The sequence below is a fragment of the Physella acuta genome, unplaced genomic scaffold (genome assembly GCF_028476545.2).
Source record: "Physella acuta isolate Inbredline_101_S28 unplaced genomic scaffold, ASM2847654v3 ptg000397l, whole genome shotgun sequence".
NCBI classification, from domain to species: domain Eukaryota; kingdom Metazoa; phylum Mollusca; class Gastropoda; family Physidae; genus Physella; species Physella acuta.
In genome coordinates, this window is record NW_026731916.1 from 565,053 (window position 1) to 584,397 (window position 19,345).

The 19,345-nt window shown below is 34.4% G+C and overlaps 1 protein-coding gene across 4 annotated transcripts in view; it reads left to right on the forward strand.

Moving 5' to 3' along the window:
• The window catches only part of LOC131942242 (sodium- and chloride-dependent neutral and basic amino acid transporter B(0+)-like), a 298,846-nt gene extending 296,240 nt beyond the window's left edge, over nt 1-2,606 (forward strand). For all 4 annotated transcript variants that reach the window (XM_059301988.1, XM_059301989.1, XM_059301991.1 and 1 more), the window contains one exon: nt 2,521-2,606. The gene's annotated coding sequence lies outside the window, so the exon portion shown is untranslated. The remainder of the gene's footprint in view (nt 1-2,520) is intronic.
• Nucleotides 2,607-19,345: the final 16,739 nt, after the last annotated feature.

Here is a 19,345-nt window from a genome sequence, read left to right on the forward strand (position 1 = left end):
ATGTATATTGATAAACTTGAACATGTATATTGATAAACTTGAACATGTATATTGATAAACTTCAACATGTAAATTGATAAACGTTAACATGTAGGCCTATATTGATAAACGTTAACATGTATATTGATAAACTTGAACATGTATATTGTTAAAGTGGTAACTCTCATTATTACCTCCTAGGGCGGTACTTACCTACAAGACCTGTGCGATATATTTGTTGGGTTACCTCTACTGCTGGTGGGGTTTCTTGAGATCCTGGTTATTGTGTGGATATATGGTAGGTTGATAGGCCGATTGGTGGAAGGCCGATTAGTGTAAGGCCGATTGGTGTAAGGCCATTGATGTAAGGCCGATCGATGTAAGGCCGATTCGTGTAAGGCCATTGGTGTAAGGCCGATTGATGTAGGGCCGATTAGTGTAAGGCCATTGGTGTAAGGCCATTGGTGTAAGACCATTGATGTAAGGCCGATTGTTGAATAGTTGAGTGTCTGCATAATGTTGATAGGGGTCCTAAATGTCCTCCCCTTTGTTGTGATATACGGTGACCTCACTTGTCGATTGATATATTGTATATCAGCTGCTATACTTTTCATAGACCAATTGCTAAACTTTGTATAGTTCGATTGTTACACAAGTTATGAATCGATTTTTATACATTTTAATGACGATTTGTATCCCACATAAGCGGTCTACTTAATTGCGTCTAACGATCACATGTTTAATAGATACACATAAGTCATATGTTACTCTTGTCAACAATGTTTATTGAGTTTAATTTTGGTTTTCGTCACGACCAGGTGTCAAAAATTTTGCTGAGGATGTGCTGTTGATGGTTGGAGGAATCAAAAGTTCCAAATATCTTTTCTACGGCTATTTCCTCTGGAACTGGGTCTTCTTCGCACCGGTTCTGATTCTGGTAGGTCTTGTGATGGGGATGATTTACATGAGATTTATGATGATAAAAGTTAACATTCTGATAGCGGTAATATCAGTGAGATTTATTAAGATACGGGACGGAGTGGTCTAGCGGTAGAGAGCTGGACTGCTAACCCGTAAGTCTCGAGTTCGAATCCGGGTTCAAGTCAGTAGACCGTCCCTGAGTCTACCCAACTCTGATTGGTACCTAACTCATTGTATCATTTGTTCTAGGCCATAATTGCATTTTTATGTCTCAATGTATCATTTTTCTAGACCGTCATTGAGTTTGAATGTTCCATTGTATTGTAATGTCTTATAGTTTTTGAATGATTGTATCTTTTGTTCTAGGCCATCATAGTGTTTGAATGTGTCCAATACGAACCAATCACCGACGAACACTACCCCGACTGGGCTGAAGCCCTGGGGTGGTTGATTGTGGCTGCGGTTATGGTGTGGACGCCCCTGTGGTATGTGGTCAGGTACCTTCACGAGTGGAGGAAACAGGGATTTAAACACGGAATTAAGGTGGTTCTAGTTTATAAGTGCAGAAAGGTTAGATTCAAACATGGAGTTGAGGTAGTTCTAGTTTATAAGTTCAGAAAGCTTGGATTTAAAAATGGAGTTAAGGTATTTCTATCTTATAAGTGCAGAAATGTGGGTTTCAAACACAGGGTTAAGGTTTTTCTATTTTATAAGTGTGGTTATCTATGATTCTATCTCTGATTCAAAGTATTTCTCTAGTTTAAGCAGTAGAAGGTAGGATTATCTTACGGAGTTAATGTATTTCTTTTTTATTTATAAGTAGGCTACAGTAATGTGGAATTCTATCAATGAGTTGAGGTATTTCAATAGTATAATAAGCAGGATTATATTACGAAGTTAATATATTTCTTTTCGATTGATAAGTACAGTCATAAGGAATTCTATAAATGAGGAAAGGTATTTCTAATTTATAAGTGGAGGTATTTGGGATTTAGACACGGACTTAAGGAATTTCTGTGGTATAACTTAGAAGGTACGATTGCAATTCTTAGGTTAATTTATCTTTTTTTATAAGTGAAGAAAGTCTGGATTCACTAGTGTAGAATGCTTTTTTTGTATTCAAATAAATAGTAATATAGAACAATTAAAATATCTCAACTTACAGACTTGTTCTTTTATGAAAAACTAAACAAAGATCTAAGGTTGAAAGCTAAATCTTAAAATTTTCTTTGATGAATTTTCTGTAAAACGTACTTCCCATGTATTCATTGTAGCTCTTTAAAAGACTGAACCAGCCTGCGCCTAGTTGGGGTCCCAAAGATCCCGAGAACAGAACCCTCGCCAGATACCAACGAAATTACCAGGAGAAATCAAAGGAGAAAGAGGCGGACGTGCAAGGGGCTGATGTTGAGAACGGCAGCGAGGAACATAAAGATTATGGACTACAGAAGGGACAGTTTAATGCGGGTTTTACCGATGATGAGGCTAACATTGGTGTTGTACACAACGGTCATGTGACTAATGGTGGTCTTGTTGGTGATGTAAGTGGTAATGTTGTTATGACATCAAAGTTATAAATTAAGTTTATGTTAATGAACAGTGATAATATTGAATGAAAAGGTTAGGTTTTAATAATAACTTCAAAACTGTCTTTGCAAAGGAAGTACTATTTTCGATTTCGTATTAGGGTGTTGTTTTTTTATTGTATTAATATAATTATATGAAAAGCTCAGTTAATAAGGTATTTGATAATTCAGAATAAGAACTTTTGAACAAGAATTGTTGTTTTTTGCAATCTAAAAGTCATTTTAAAAATGAATTTTAAAGAGCAAGTATTAAACTGTATAGGTTTTCTGTATCTTATTTTATTAGTATTTTCAAACAAATAAATATAAATATATTAAAAACTTTAATTAGAAATAAGCAAGTACAAATGACATAAAAAGGCAGATTTTTATCAGATTACAGACATCTGCAAACCATTTTAACTGCCGTTAAACCGATAAAAACAAAGAGTAAAGTGTTTTTTAAAGGCATTTTTCGTACACTACATTTTTGTATCACCCGGGCAGAAGTTAAAACATTGAGTTATACATTTTAATTAATTCTAGTTATTATGAACGTGTTTGGTAAATGTACTGCCATCTGCAAGCTTTTATTTAACTCGCTTCCTCTGTCGTCAGTCGACAGTCTGTCTGTCGTCAGTCTAGATCGAAACGCAGGAGTGAAAATTCGGAAACTTCTACTTGACCGATACGATTCACATTTGGCACGTGGGTCAAGACATGAAGACAATGCAATCTGAAACTAAATTTGACTTAATTGGATGCCTAATTAATTTTTTATGAATTTATTAAAATTTGGACCAAATTAGTAGGCATACTTATCCAACCACACCACACGCGTCAACACGTTCAATAGCTGCGCCATCACGTTCAGTAGGCGCGACATCACGTTCAGTAGGCGCGCAATGGTTTTTAGTCATGTAACTCTATTGTAAATAAAACATGTAAAGTACTGAAAAAAAATTCAGAAAAAAAAACGTTTTAATAACAAGCTGTTATGTAATAATGCACTAAAAAGTAGAAAATAAATTATACACTACTATTTAAATAACTATAAAGAAAAGCGTGGGTCTCTTCCTAAACATTAGTGAAGGTATCCAATAGATACTAAAGTGACCCACGCTTTTCTTTATAGTTATTTAAATAGTAGTGTATAATTTATTTTCTACTTTTTAGTGCATTATTACATAAAAGCTTGTTATTAAAACGTTTTTTTATGATATTTTTTTTTTACACTGCCTTTATCATAATGCAAAAGCAATGGTCGATGTTATACTTGTATTGTGTTGTCACACATTGAACACAAACAAAATTAGTCGTGTTAAACTGTTATTTTTATAAATTAATTTAATTTTAATTGGTATTTTATTTTGCACCTCAGCTGTTTAAATTTGTAAATACAATTCATTTTATAATAACTACCTGAATTAATACTAAATATAAACGTAGAGTTAAAGTTATTTCAACCTAAAAAATGAACGATGAAAAAAACTAAATTGAAAAATTCTGTGTTTATTTGACTTTTTGTATTTTCCCTCGACATTATGAAATAGCTGTATTACTAGAAATACATCCATATAAATAAGGATCATTTTAAAATGTTGCCTTTTATTATAGTATGCGACATTATTTGCAACATAAAAAGCCTCAACGTGTTGATAAATTGTTACTTATACATATTATCAAAGCATTAGAAATGCATATACGTATTTACTATTTTAAGAATGCATCCAATGTTTTAATTGTTTCAATAATATTGTATTATTAATATATATGTATCCATATAGGCCTATACATTTTTATACTTTTAAGTTGAAATCAATATAGGCCTACAGATAAGCTCAAATATTGTATTACTTTACTAATTTTAAATGCATTAAAATATACATTTATTTCTTTTAACTGCGTTTTATTGTTATTTTAATGAGTGTAAATGTTTCGTGTAAAGTGGTATCAATTCGTAGCAATATTAATTTGTTCGTTGCTAAGTATACTGTACATGTATACATTTAATTATATGATTTAATTATATCCGTCATATAGTTAGAAATCAAAATTGTAACAAGGCCGGCCAATTATGTCACTAAATTCTCTTAATGTAGAAAACATACGTGTACATTCCACTGAATGAAGTACCTACTAACACGCTGAGGAAGGCTTGTAAGGCCTACATATTTAACTTAACATAATTTTACTTTCAAGAAATCTATTTCTTTTATAAACGCCAAAGACTGAAGGCTACAAGTATCTATATATTTATAACAAGGACATATTTGTCGAGTGATGTAACATAAGATTGTCAGATTGAAGTTAAAGAGTATAGTTTAACATTCATCAAAGGGAGCGAACTATGTCTTGTGCTATAGTATGATTAAAGTAGCGCCCCTTTAATTTCTGAGCCGTTCACTATGTAAACAAAGTTAAATTGAACAGGCGTTAACTAAATAGCAACTAGATAGCTGAAAAAATATTATTCAGACTTCAAAGCTGTATTTAATATTTGCTCCATATCTATTCTAAAAAAATATTTCTCAAAATATTAATAATGGTAGGTTAAATACGGTTTAATAATTTAAAACGCTATCTATTTCAGTGTCTGAAAAAGTGGATAACCAACTCAACCGTTTATTTCGTTTTCTTGCTGGAGACGGAAAAGCCGACCCTACCTAGAACCACCCCGTTTTCTAGCACGTTAACTACCCCCCCCCCAACTCACACACATACACACATAATCTGACATGAACTTAATTTGTTTGACCTGAACTAATTCACGCACTGGTTTGAAGTGAGATATTGTTTTGAATTACCATAGAGTTGAAGTATGTAAAGAGGCCGGCCTGGTCGAGTCGGTAAAGCTCATGGTGGCTAAACAACATGGTTTGGATGGGGACAGCAACTCTGCTAGGAGAGACAATTCCAAATTGAATCAAATAATCTTGACTTGTTCTAGGTTTGACAAAAAAAAAAAACGACTGAAATCGAAGTCAACGGCCTACGTTGCGCATAACATTAATAAGTTGACACCTAACGCTTGTTTCGACCATTAAAAATTAAGAACGAAGAAGAAAGTTTACAATAATAAAGGAAGGTATTGACAAAAATATTTAAAGCGAAACCTTAGATTTATTATTTTGGCATGATAAACAAATGGTTCAGTGGAAAATGCGTTACGACCTGCTTTATATTTGATTTCAATTTATCATCCTTGTAAATTAGATGCAACAAAAAGGTACCAAAGTAGTAAAATTTCATAAAACTGTTGAAAAAAACTAGATATTTTTACATCATTTAAATAAAATACTTAAAAAAACTTTTTACAAAACCACGTTTTTCTTGTGGACTAAAAAGTAGAAAATAAATTTTTCTTTTGTGCTTCCTCGAGCTGTGCAGATTCTTGTGATGACTGACAAAAAACGTGGGTACGTTCACCATCAAATTTCCCGACCCATCTGCCCGACTCACGTTTTTTGTCAGTCATCACAAGAATCTGCACAGCTCGAGGAAGCACAAAAGAAAAATTTATTTTCTACTTTTTAGTCCACAAGAAAAACGTGGTTTTTTAAAAAGTTTTTTTTAAGTATTTTATTTTCTCCTTTTTAGTCCGTTGCTACACATGAAAAACGTGGTTTTTTAAAAAGTTTTTTATATAGTTTATTTTCTACTTTATCTAATGACTTGATTAAGTATGACTTGATTAAGTGTTTATAAATACACGGACTAAAAAAATCTTGAGCGACCAGGATTCGAACCTGGGTTGTCGCGGCCACAACGCGAAGTACTAAGCACTATACGATCACGGCCAGCGCGCTCACATCGATTGGGGCCGAAGTAACTGTGTCAATAAGCCTCCAGTCTTGTCGGTATCTTTAGAAATCATGTCCTCAATTTTATGGTCCTTGGGGCGTAATTAAATTAAGCTAATTACGGTCTCTAATTGCTAGTTTTTATGATTGCATCTGAAATTGTTAGGCGAAAGTAGCCTGTATGCCAAATTTCAGATCTCAAGAGCAATCAGAAGTGAGCTAATTTTCGATGTCAATTTTAACAACAAACATCCAAACAAACAAACAAACAAACGCGAAGCTGAGTTAAGAAAAACGTGTTAAAAGCATTCAACTCGTTTGCTCAAAACTGTTAAATTGCCCCAACATATGTCTTCGTGCTTACAGGGTCTATATTCGAACTCTTGACTATATTTATATATAATTAATTAATCAACTTATTATGCATGACGAAAAGGGCTAGTGATCAACGAAAAGTGTTTGATTCAAATTAAAATTTCAAATTACACATCGAGACTTGAATAACAGTTTTTAAAAGTGTACTAAAATAAAAAAATAAAAACTCGAGGTACTAAATCCCAACAATCAAGTATTATAGTTAAAATGTTACTTGCTAAAGTGTTATTTGCGAAACTGAAAATATTCAACTCAAACTATTATTAATGGGTATAATATTATTTTATTACAAATTGGATCCAGAAATGCTTTTAGATCAAGTCAAGCCAGTTGTGCCTAAATCCTAGAATATGGTCGAAACATTAAAATATAACTGCCTATTCAATAAAAGCATAATCGTTTTTAAAACATTTCCTGTTTCCAACATACACACGATGCCAGTTGTGCTTAAAACCGTATGTTGTGATTTAAGCACTAAAAATTATGAAACATGATTCATTAAAAGTTAATTATGAATAATCTTTTGTCCTGAGATCATTTGTCCGTGAGATATTTTGTCTGAGATATTTTGTCTGAGATCGTTTTTCCTGAGATCATTTGTCATGGAACCATTCTATTTTAAAATGTTTAAGTATTTAAAATGGATTAAAAATCATAACTATTTCCCGGGTCCCCATCCACTGTTGTTTTATATATAACTAGGCATGCTGCCCAGCTTCGCTTAGGCTCTCGAAAACATTGAGAATTTGAATGCTTAATCAATTCGCACGAGGGTCGGTCTACGACCTCAGGAGTTATGAAGAGGTTCCTACGTGGACATTTTTTTTTATTTATAGCTCATATAAGGCGCCAGTCAGTCGAGGTCAGATATATTTTAAAATGTTCTTGTTTGAGAAAAATAATTTATGAAATAGTTATTAGTCAAAACGCAATGTGCTTTACTACACGCTGAACGATATTAGTAGCAAAGCTAAGAAATAACTAATTAGCTAAATATCCGACACATTTAATTTAACACAGGCACACACTGATTAAGTGACTTATATGATTCCGTTAAAAAATATGGCTATTCAATGGTCATTATGTTGTTTTTAAGTAATTTGTATTACTTTTGCCGATAAAATTGTATACATTTCGTAGCGTACGTCTTGATGATCTTTAGATCTAGATCTAAATCAAATTGGAAGGAAGTAGTTCCTTTCTATATAGTCTAAAATCGGAAGATTCACATATAAAAAAAATTAATAACCAAGTTTGACGTGGTGTGTCTCGAACCCGCACCACCTGCGTGGTTATAAGTACATGGAGAATGAAAGACGTATTTTAAAATCTTAACTTACGCGAATATGCCTATTCTTTCAAATTAATTTTTTATCCCAAATTAGCTAGTTCCAAACAAAGATTTTGTATAAAATAATTAAGTCTTGAATTAGTTTAGGCCTAATATAGAAATTTATTTTTGGAATAGATTCTAGAGTAGTTAGAGTCTAAGGCTAAATCTAGGTTTTAGCGTCTACATCTAGTTATTGCGTAGATTTAGATCTAGTCTAGATCTAAAATCTAGAATCTCTAGATCTAGAATCCAAATAAATAAAATAAATTTTATGAGTTTAGGCCGGAAAAATTGTATTGTATACATTTCATAGTGTACGCAGATCTAAATCAAATTTGAATGAAATAGTTCATTTCTTTTTTTTCTAAACACGGCATATTTCGTCATTAGGTAATGTATAGACATTAGTGACGTCACAGTTTTATGCGTTCTTTTTCACATGTATTAATGCCTTTCCGGTTGCATAAATAATACTGTTTCTCTACATTCGAATACGCCTTTATTTTTTATTTTTCTTCTTTAAATAAAAGTGTAGCTATACATTTAAAACATCTAACATATTATTTTCAACAAAAGTCCGTAGAAAGGTATCCATATATCGCTGCCGATTCTGACGTGATGTCCGGCGAAAATATTTTGCGGACAGAGAGAGAGAGAGAGAGAGAGAGAGAGAGAGAGAGAGAAGAGCGCACGGGGCCTTTTATAGATTAGGATATTCGAGAAAGTTTAGAAGAGATCACTCCCGGTTTATTTTGTTACATTTTGTAAATACGTAAATATAAGTCATTATTAATGTGGTTAATGTGTTATGTCTCATTAATAATATATCTGACAATAAGGTTTATATTTTTACTATTATCATTCTGCAAACCCAGCACCCTCCAGATGTAGTAAAATAAACTGTGAGAATAGAAAGATGTAAAAAAGCATATATATATATATATATATATATGTATATACGAGAAAAATGGCCCGTTGAGGAAGGATACAACGGGCGCTAGGTTGATAGTGCTGTCTATTTTCTCTAAACTAAAACCAACCCCCCCCCACACACACACACCCCAAAACATGTCTACCGTCCCATTCAACGAAATATAATTATATACTTTTTCCAGTGTCCGCCCCACCCTTCTCCGGGGAGGAAAAAATCTGAAAGAAACACTGGTCGCATTTGTAGATCATACAAACTAAAGGAAGAACCTGGCGGGGCTTTGCCCCTACCCGAAGAATTGTATGAATGAAACTCTTCACGCAAACCATTTAGATTAGACAAAATTGCCTTTATATTCAATGTTTACTCGAGAATCAATGACGTCATATTACTGTGTGCACTCTCCGGCTTGATACTATTTTCTACAATATGCTAAATATGACGTCATATTTCGCTTCCGTCTTACTGTGCATGTTTTTAAATTGCTTGTGTTTTCTCTAGAGCGTTCTTGTCAGATAGATACATAGATACATAGATACATAGACAGACAGCGAAACTATTATTATAGATATATATTTCACATTTTGCTTGTTATATTCTTCCAATAGTAAAGTCACCTTTGACGTCCGCAGAATTTGCATTCACATTTTGCTAATTATAGTATTCTGACAATAATACCCTCTTCGACGTCCGCAAAATTTGCATTCACATTTTTTAAAATTAGTGTGAGTTCAAATTATTTTTTAATTACCTCCCCTATATCTAACTCTAACACTTATATTAACCCATATTCTGCTAGCGTCCCACTTATGGGACGCTTGTAAAAAAAATTGCTAAAATTTATTAAAAACTAATTAAAACACAAATTATGTTTCATTGTATTTGAAAATGGTTAGACTATTGAATTTGTGTGTGTTTTGTGAAAAAAAAATTATTTAGAAAAATGTTATAGTGCCGGATTTGCAGGACTTGTCAAAATGGCGGAAAAAAGAAAACATGCGCACAGGAAAATGCATATCTTTTAAAATATTAACATTTTAAGTGCAAAATACATTTGAAACTTGTAGCAGTACCATATTTCTATCTGATAAAAATTTAAGAATAGCAATTTTTTTACTACTTCGTTATATCAAGTGTACAACAAGCGTCCCATAAGTGGGACGCTAGCAACGAATGGCCCCATGTAGATTGTTACACAAACGTCACATTTATTGGACACTAGCGAGAAACACAGATGCAAATTTTTATGTTAAATGGTTATTTATGGTGAAACAATGGTTGACTTTGTTAACTGCTGACTTTGGGGTGTTTAGTAGTATTTATAGATATTTAATTATGACCTTGACCTATATTTATGCAGATTGTTACACAAACGTCACATTTATTGGACACTAGCGAGAAACACAGATGCAAATATTTATGTTAAATGGTTATTTATGGTGAAACAATTTTTGACTTTGTTAACTGTTGACTTTGGGGTGTTAAGTAGTATTTATAGATATTTAATTATGACCTTGACCTATAATTTCTTTTATATTATTGTATTAAAAATTGCACATATTGAAAAACTTACATTTTATTTTTAAGTTTTCAGAATTACACTTACTGAAGTATTTAATACCATTGAATACAAACTAATTTAGTATTGCTGTAAATTTACTAGCGCGTGATATTTAAATTATAACAAACCAGAATAATAACAATGGCCACGATTTAGGTGAATGATTCAGTCATGGGGTTGGTTAACTCTCTTCATATAAGAGAGATGAAGCTACATATAGCAGAGATGTGAATTAGCTGTGTACAATTGTCATGCCCCAATAATATTACCCTGCAAAGGTTCCCGATACCAGTTTTACTTTGTTAACTTTTTAAGGAGATTCCTGATGTTAGATTGGGAGCTGTTCGCATAGTGAGGTGCATACATGGATGAGAGCCATGAACACTCAATACAAGCCCCTAGAGACGGATCCGTGCCCTAGAAATAAGATGTCTGATGTCCTAATGTACGCCTGTGAGAGGGGGGGAAATAGCGAGGGTAACAAAAGAGAAGATGGCTGGATGACATCTGGGACTGGACCGGATCATCTTTTGCAAATTCACTGAGGGCAGAGTTTCTTTCAGGCATCATTTCGGAGGAGGGTGGGGGGGGGGGGGGCGGGGCTCTGCCCCCAGAACAAAATGGAATTTATATACAAAGCATACTTTTACCAATGTCCACCCTTCCCCTGAAATTTAGGTCCCCACCCCTGAAAATTTCAAGTACGCCCCCCAAAAATCAATTATTTATATTTAATTATATTACAGTTTCGATGAATAATAACAATATTTGTGATCATGTGTGTATAATTAGATGTACTAGTCACAGCTTTACTTATTTCCAAGTGTTGTTCACTTTGATGGATGCTAGATTGAAAGAAAACTAGACTTTTGAACATAATTTCTGCATTTTCGACCATGGTATGGCTAACCCAATTGATCATTATCAGTATTTTTAGCTGTCCTAAACAATGTAATCATTGGTCTAACAATACAAAATCAGTACAAATCTTAATTTTCGCGTGATTGGCCATATTTTGTGATAAATGATTTTATTTTTCAATAAATGTACATGGGGCCGTTCGTTGCTAGCGTCCCATTTATGGGACGTTTTTTTAAAAATCGATATTTAAAAAAGTATTGATTTTCAAAAAAAAATCCATAGTCATTCCTTCATTCAGTGCCCAAAAGCTAAACCATATCAAATAAACCGGGAGTTATCTCCCCTAAACTTTCTCGAATATTCTAATATAACACTACGTGGGATGTCAACTCGGAATATAGACATGATTTTTGTTTACTTAAACTTTTAAAAATAGAATAAAATCTAGTAGAAAAAAAATTGCGCACCAAGCGAGCACCAAAACCAAATGTGCGTAATAGTGCGCAATATTGTTAGTACTGTATAAATTTACATGCGTTTTTTGAGAAATCGGAAATAGCGTAAATTAGTACTTCCGGTCAACGGAAACTACTCAAAATTTGATAGAAGGTAGAGAATTAGATCTTTTACTTACATATCAAATTTATTTATCTATCTGAAATAGTACTCAAGTTATAGGCTTTTGAAAAATTCAAAGTAGAAAAAGTACCACTTCCGGTTATCGGAAATCGCTCAAAAGTTGATACGGATCTACGATTTTGATAAAATACTTATATATGAAATTTCATCAACCTACCTGTAACGGTACTCAAGTTATCGTGTTTACACACGGACACACACACACACACACACACACACACACAGACATACGGACAAGATTGCAAAATTATGTTTTTCCGTATCAGTGAGGTGTAAAACGTCGAGATTTGCAAAAAACCTCGATTTTTTTTTTGCACGATTACAAGACTTTCTCTATACTTCGTATATACGAGAAAGTAAAAATTATAAAAAATTGAGACCTTGGGATAATATGGGTTAAGTCAATGCGATGATTTAAAAGTACTGCAAAGTTTTGATGTTTACTTTTATGGTTCCGAAATCTATAGCGATGACGGTATAACTGACACACTACCAGAGGGGTTATATTATAGACCAGCTGCATACCATGCTCCGCCACGGCGAATCTTTTTTAAATGTACCAACTTGGGAACAGAACAAAACTAAACACAAACGCTTACACCCGTGCTTCGCTACGGTATGGATATCGCCACGGTGTGGAAACGGATATTACCTCAGAGTTTACCGCGCTGAGCTCGAGTGCGAGTCCCTGAATTGGAGCGAATATTCCTTCAGCGCACTGAGCTGCGCGCGGATGGGGGTCAATACCTGATCTTCAATAAGGTGTGGATATGGATAGTACCTCAGAATTTTCCTCAGATTGGGGTCCCCGCAATGGGTCGGATATTTTTTAGCGCACTGCACCGCGCGCGGGTGACGTTATCCTCAGAGTTTACCCCGCTGCAAGCGGCTGGGGGTCCACGCATTGGGGCGGATATTCCTTAAGAGCACCACTGTGCGCGCGGGTGCTGGTAGCACTTTGGTGCGAATATGGATATTCACAAAATGTTAATTACGGTAAAGTAATGAGAGCCAGTGCTCTCACGAACGTACGTCCAGACATCTCTCCTCCCCGAACTCACGACGTCATCTAAACCGCCGCCGAACAACACGTTCACCTGGGCGTCCGCGCCCAGGGATAGACTTCCAAAATCTATAGCGATGACGCGAGGACTGACACACTACCTGCAGCGTTATATTATAGATTATAGATAATAGATATATTTTAGATATGAAAATGAAAACAATGCAGGAAATAAAAACATTGCATCTCGTAGGTTCGCTATAATGTCTTTTATTAATTATCAACTGTGCAATTCACAAAAAGAAAATTGCAAGGGCGTTGGACACATTTTCAAGGTCGGCGAGAAGGAGCTACCGTGTGCAAAAGTATTTACAATCTTTGAGATTGGTTTTTAAAGTGGTACGATGGTAGAGGAGCCTCTTAAGTCGCTTTGTTTGACCAGATCATGTGATACACATGCGAAAGGTCAGGCAGTGGCTTCTTACTAGAGTGAGTTCCCATTGCCCACATACTACTTCTAAAGTTTTTAAATATATCACGGACAGAAGAACTCAACCTTGCATGTGTTTAGGGCTAAAGCACTTGCATATTGTCTGTTTTTAGCAGTAGGCCGCAAAGATATTGGACACATTTTCAAGGTCGGCGAGAAAGAAGTACCGTGTGCAAAAGTATTTACAATCTTTGAGATTGGTTTTTAAAGTGGTACGATGGTAGAGGAGCCTCTTAAGTCGCTTTGTTTGACCAGATCATGTGATACACATGCGAAAGGTCAGGCAGTGGCTTCTTACTCTTCTTACTAGATTGAGTTCCCATTGCCCACATACTACTTCTAAAGTTTTTAAATATATCAGGGGCAGAACTCAACCTTGCTAAAGCACTTGCGTGATGAGATAGCCCTCAAGCATATTATTTTAGAAGTAAGCGGCTTATTGTGTTAGCGACCGAAGGAAGCGCCTGATCCCAATATAGTCGACGATTAAAGAATCATATTGGGAGTTGGTTAGGTGAAAGATACCTGTTGGTTCAAACCATCTGATGACCGTGTTCCAAATTTAAGTATAAGTCGCGTTTCAGTTTTTAGGCGGTTTTTAAAATTATGGCGAAACCGCACGGCGCTTACACAAAACTTTTTTTTTATGTCATGTCCACTCTTATTAAAGTGTTGGCCACAGGAAGACTATCTTCATTGTTTATTGACCGTAAGTGTTGGCTAACCCTGTCAGACAATCGTTTCCCCGTTTGTCCAATATAAAAGATGTTGCCTCGCCTACATTGGATGACATAAAATACGTTAAGGGACTCACAGTTAAAGTGATTTTTTTTTTATTTTGAGGGTTTCTTAGGCAGCTGAAGTGATTCAACCTGAAGGGTGAAATGACAGGCATTGCAGTTGCGTGAGCAAGAAGTAGTGCCAAACCTTGTGGTGATAGTAGGTGACAGGCGCATCCGGACTAAAATGTCTCTAAGATTGCGTTCCCTTCTAAACACCACCAAAGGATTCTGTTGAAATAAATGGCCTAAATGGGGGTTTGATTTAAGAATAGAATAATTTTTATAATATTTTAGCTAAAACCGAATTAGGATGGTAGGGTAAGATGAGTTTAGTTCTATCTGACTTTTGTTTTGGAAATTGTTGAAGGGAAGCCTGGTGGTCAACAGTTCCTATGCAGTGTAGCGCTGACTGGAGTATATGCTCCGGGTATGATCGGAGTCGGAAGAACTGTAATAGCTCATGGGCCTTGTTCCAAAATTGATCATCACCTTGACAAATACGTCGTAGTCTTAATAATAGGCCGGGGTGTGAAAAGAGCACAGCAGATATGAGTGTGAGTCAGTTGGTTTGTAAAATACGGTCGTTCCAACGTTGGTAGCGTTAAGTGATATTGTCATGTACAGGAAGTTAACAGAACTGCCTGAAATTTCAGATGTAAATTTAATGTTTTAATGGTAGTTGTTGCAGAATGATATAAAACATTATAGTTCTTCTTCTGCCATCTCTGTGATGCCTAACCCATCATCAATGAACCGCCGATAAAAACCTGGAATTCTGCCAGTGTATTTTTCTTGGATATGACCCTCCAGATAACCCATGAAAAAACACGCATAACTGGGACCCATTTTATTTCCCATAACTATTCAACTTATTTGGTCATACGAGTTGAGGTTGAGAAATAACTCGGTTAACCTAAGTAGTGTTACTGTCAATAGGAGGGATGGGGGTTCACATTGAAGAAGTGTTTAATCGCTAGTAGACCATCATTGTGGGGTATCATATTATGTTATTCGTATCTTATGACAAATCATAATCTAGTATATTATATTAAATCTTGTGTATCAATATTTGAGAAGCCTATTTTTATATCGAATATATAATTTGTTTATTAAAATATCAGCTTTTTTGAAAAGTGTGTCTTTGATATCGGATTTATTAGTACTAAAAAAACGTATCTTAGTTATACTAACCTTAACTTAAGAACACTTTTTTGTGGTCGAAAATTTAAAATTGAAAACGTAATAGACATTGAGTATGAACACTATAACCACCAAGACAACGTCAGATCAGCTTATTTTACAAGCATTAGGCTTTTCAAACAACTAGTTCCATCTTCAATGCACTTTATTCCGGCGTTAGTAGTGTATAAATTCTGACTTCAGAATGTAATCACTTTACAATCACTTGAGACATTACTCTTAGGATGTATCTTAAAACTTCCAAGTAAATTTTTTAATCATTGGCTTCTACTGTTCAGTAGGCCTATACGTTAGCGCTGTTTTCACCATGAATATTTTTAAAAATGATTATGGTTTATTGAAAGGAAAAAACAAAGTTAGTAAATTAGCTTCGAATTACTTTATTAGAAATTTCAATTTTCGCTTGCACTCTTGACCAAATGCCCTGCCTACTCTATTGCTTTGTATTCTGTTAATTTGTAGCTAGGTTCAAACCTTGGGGCTTTTTTGGCTTTAGCAACCCAAATACGAAAAACAGTGTTAGATCAGTTTAACTGGACATATGACCACTCTACCGCCGCCCAGCTGAACGGAAAAGAATTTATATAAAAAATATATACTTTTGACAGTGTTCGACCCAACGCCCTCGAAAATTTCAAGTGCCCCCCCCCCCCCCTCCGGTGGAAAAAAGTCTGGAAGAAACACTGCAAATGACATGTTTGTATATATTGTAATGTAGGTGCTAATCCATATCACCAGCAGTACATTTAAGTAGTTAAGACACATAAGACGACTTTAAATTTCAGCTAGTTTCATCTGAGAAGTTTCAATAATTACTCGCACAATTTTAGTGTCGCGTTTGTTTATTCTTTACTTTGCTTTTGTTAAATTCCCGATAATTATCTTGGGCGGTAAAGTTTTAAAAAAAATAGATACTATCGACCACAGTAGAAAATTTCAAACAAAATCAATTTAACGGAATGCTATTTTTTTAGTTGTTTGTGCTGTAAATATTAATCGTTTAAAAGTAAATAAGATAAAATTTGTTTAAAAAAATCATGTTATTCTAGTAAAGCTTTAAACTTATAAAATTCTATTCACCTCAAAAAATTTCTTCGGATTTCGTGGATGTAGCATTACTTGCTCTGATGAAATTATCTAGAGACTTGAAATTTTAAGTCCAAACTAATAAATAGATTGAATAGCGTGTAGTCAGTTGAGAATTTTGGCAACTTTGTATAAGAGTAAAACTTAGACAAACGATACAAAGCATGGCAATTTAAATATTTGTATCGCAGTAATGGAAAGGAGAAAATATTATATTTTAGAATAAAATGTTTGTTATTTTACTTAACTGATTAGGTCTATATGTTATAGGCTGTCCATACTAAATTTTAATAAGCTTTACGGTCAAACATGCTGAAAATTTGTGTTTCTCTAATAACTAATTTAGAAGATACATGGCCTTATTAAGCTGTATTTTCTTCAAACATAGCTCAGCTGTGTGTATCTAAATGAGGAATAATACTCTCAGATACCTTAATGCTTTTATATAGAATCGAGAGAAAGATGAGATATCTATTCATAGTTTCATGCATAGGGAGAAATACATCTGGTCTAAATGCGGACCTGGCTAAGTTAGAATAGGGGAGGGAGAATTTAAAGTAGAAACAGTGCGTTTTTCTTACATACATTAGGGCGGGGACCTCGGTTCATTGGCGGAAGTAGAAAAAAATGGCCGACCCGCAAAAACACAAATACAAAATACGAAATACAAAATACGAAATACGAAATACGAAATAGGATACTCATTTCTGGCCGTATCGGGTTTTGAAAACAAATTACATCATGTCTTGTGTGTGAGTGAATTATTCTGTTGTTGTTTTTTTCTCCTCAGACATGTAATTTACAGCGTCAATTTTCCTTGCATGTTCGCTTTAGTATTGCAGTTTTCAGAGTATTACAGTATTACAGAGGACTGAAACAGATTTACAATAGTAATGCTCATTCCTTACATGTAGCCTAAATTTATTCATTTAGGATGGTTTACTTATACATAGATCTAATACAAAACGTCTTATTACAATTTTATTTTTAAACAAAAAACCTGAAAATGCAAGTGTGTAATTAAATGATGATTCAAGGGATTCTTTTTAAAAATCGGCGTGGTGGGCTGAGGGGGGGTTTGGGCTTTTACGTAGAGTTGAAATAAATTTAGGATTAAAGAAAAATATAATTATAAAACTTTTAAGCAATCGGAATGTTATGTTGAGTACAATGAGACACATCAAATCAAACATTCTTCCCTTTCAAACATCTATATCTATAGCAGTCCTCCTACAGGTTTTTCCTTTTAATTTAAAATAGTAATAATAATTTTTTGGTAGTTTTACACAGTTTCTAAAGACATGATCATCAATTGTATATATAGAAATTAAAAGTGGATTATTCTGTTTTTTTTTTTTAAATATTTTTATTTTCAAACTTAAAACAAATACAGTATCAGGCCACGCCGTTCTGGTGTACAGAGTGTAGTAAAAAAAAAAGAAAAATAAGTAAATGAATACATAAGACGCGTTGAATTTAAAGCTTGTTGGTTCAAAAATTGGACAGAGGCTGGTTCGGAACAATTTGGCCAACAAAAGTGGGTGAAAGAGTATAATGTATGGAAGAATAGTCGAAAACAAAGCTGGTTTGCCTGCATTTCATCCTATTCTGTACAATAAACTTAGTAAATACAAGAGAAAAACGAATACAAACGAATCGAAACGAATCGAAACGAATCGATTGGGTGGGGGGAAACTTTCGCCTTTTTTAAAATATTCTATTTTTTAAATTTTAAAATGTTAGTAACTTATGTACACAAAGTAGCAACAACTGGTTTGAGAAAAAATACAGAGCACTTGGTGTGTGCTCTCACCCATTTTAAATGCAGACAACACCGGGGATAAGGGTTGAAAAGATATCAAACGCTACTTGATAGAAAAGCCTATTATATATAAATAATATCTTTGAATAATGTACTATTAGGGATTGGGGTCTCGGCTGTATCATATCGTGCTATACCATGATAACAATTTATTATAAAACACACATTCCGACGATTCCGAGAAACATATCATCAGAGAGGATTGGACATTTTTTTAAATATATTATGTCTTCTTAATTACGATATTATGTAAACACACTTATGATGTATGGTGCATTCCTATTAAAGCATTGTGTGTGACACCTTGTTGTCTTTCTCATTGTTAATTTATGTGTTTGTCAAGAGAGTGTAAATTAATAGGCTTGAATGAGTTTTGTTCATTATTTCTTGTCAATATGCCTTGGATTTACAATACATTTTCTGTTTAAAGCAACGTTAGCCTCTTTTTCAAGTCTTTCTTTCCTGACAGCAAGTTAAAATGGTAAATATGGGCACCTGACTGAGTGAGGCATACATTCTTGACAATCAGGTTATTATCTGCATGTAGGTGTTACATCTGACCGACCGACCAACCGACCGAACGACTGACCGACCGACCGACCGAACGAACGAACGACTGAACGACCGAACGACCGAGCGAACGGCCGAACGACCGACCGGTTTAATCTCATGTGATCAACGAAAAGAAACTAATATTTCTACCTACATTTTCTTCTACGTAATTGAAACAGGAATCTAAGTATATTTTAAAAAAAATACACATATAGATACACGTTCACTCGCAGACACAGAAACACAATTACACCTTTTTTTAGAATAAGAAACGTTTAAGATGTATTTTCCATGTTTGTGTTCTTTGTAAAGTTACTCAAAAGTCAAGAGACCTTTTCGAACCTGACTGATCATTCCTTTTCTGCGCCCTCGGCTTATAAATAGTGGTCACCGTTATACTCACCCGACTACTTTTTCTAACGTCATTTAGCAACCCATCGAG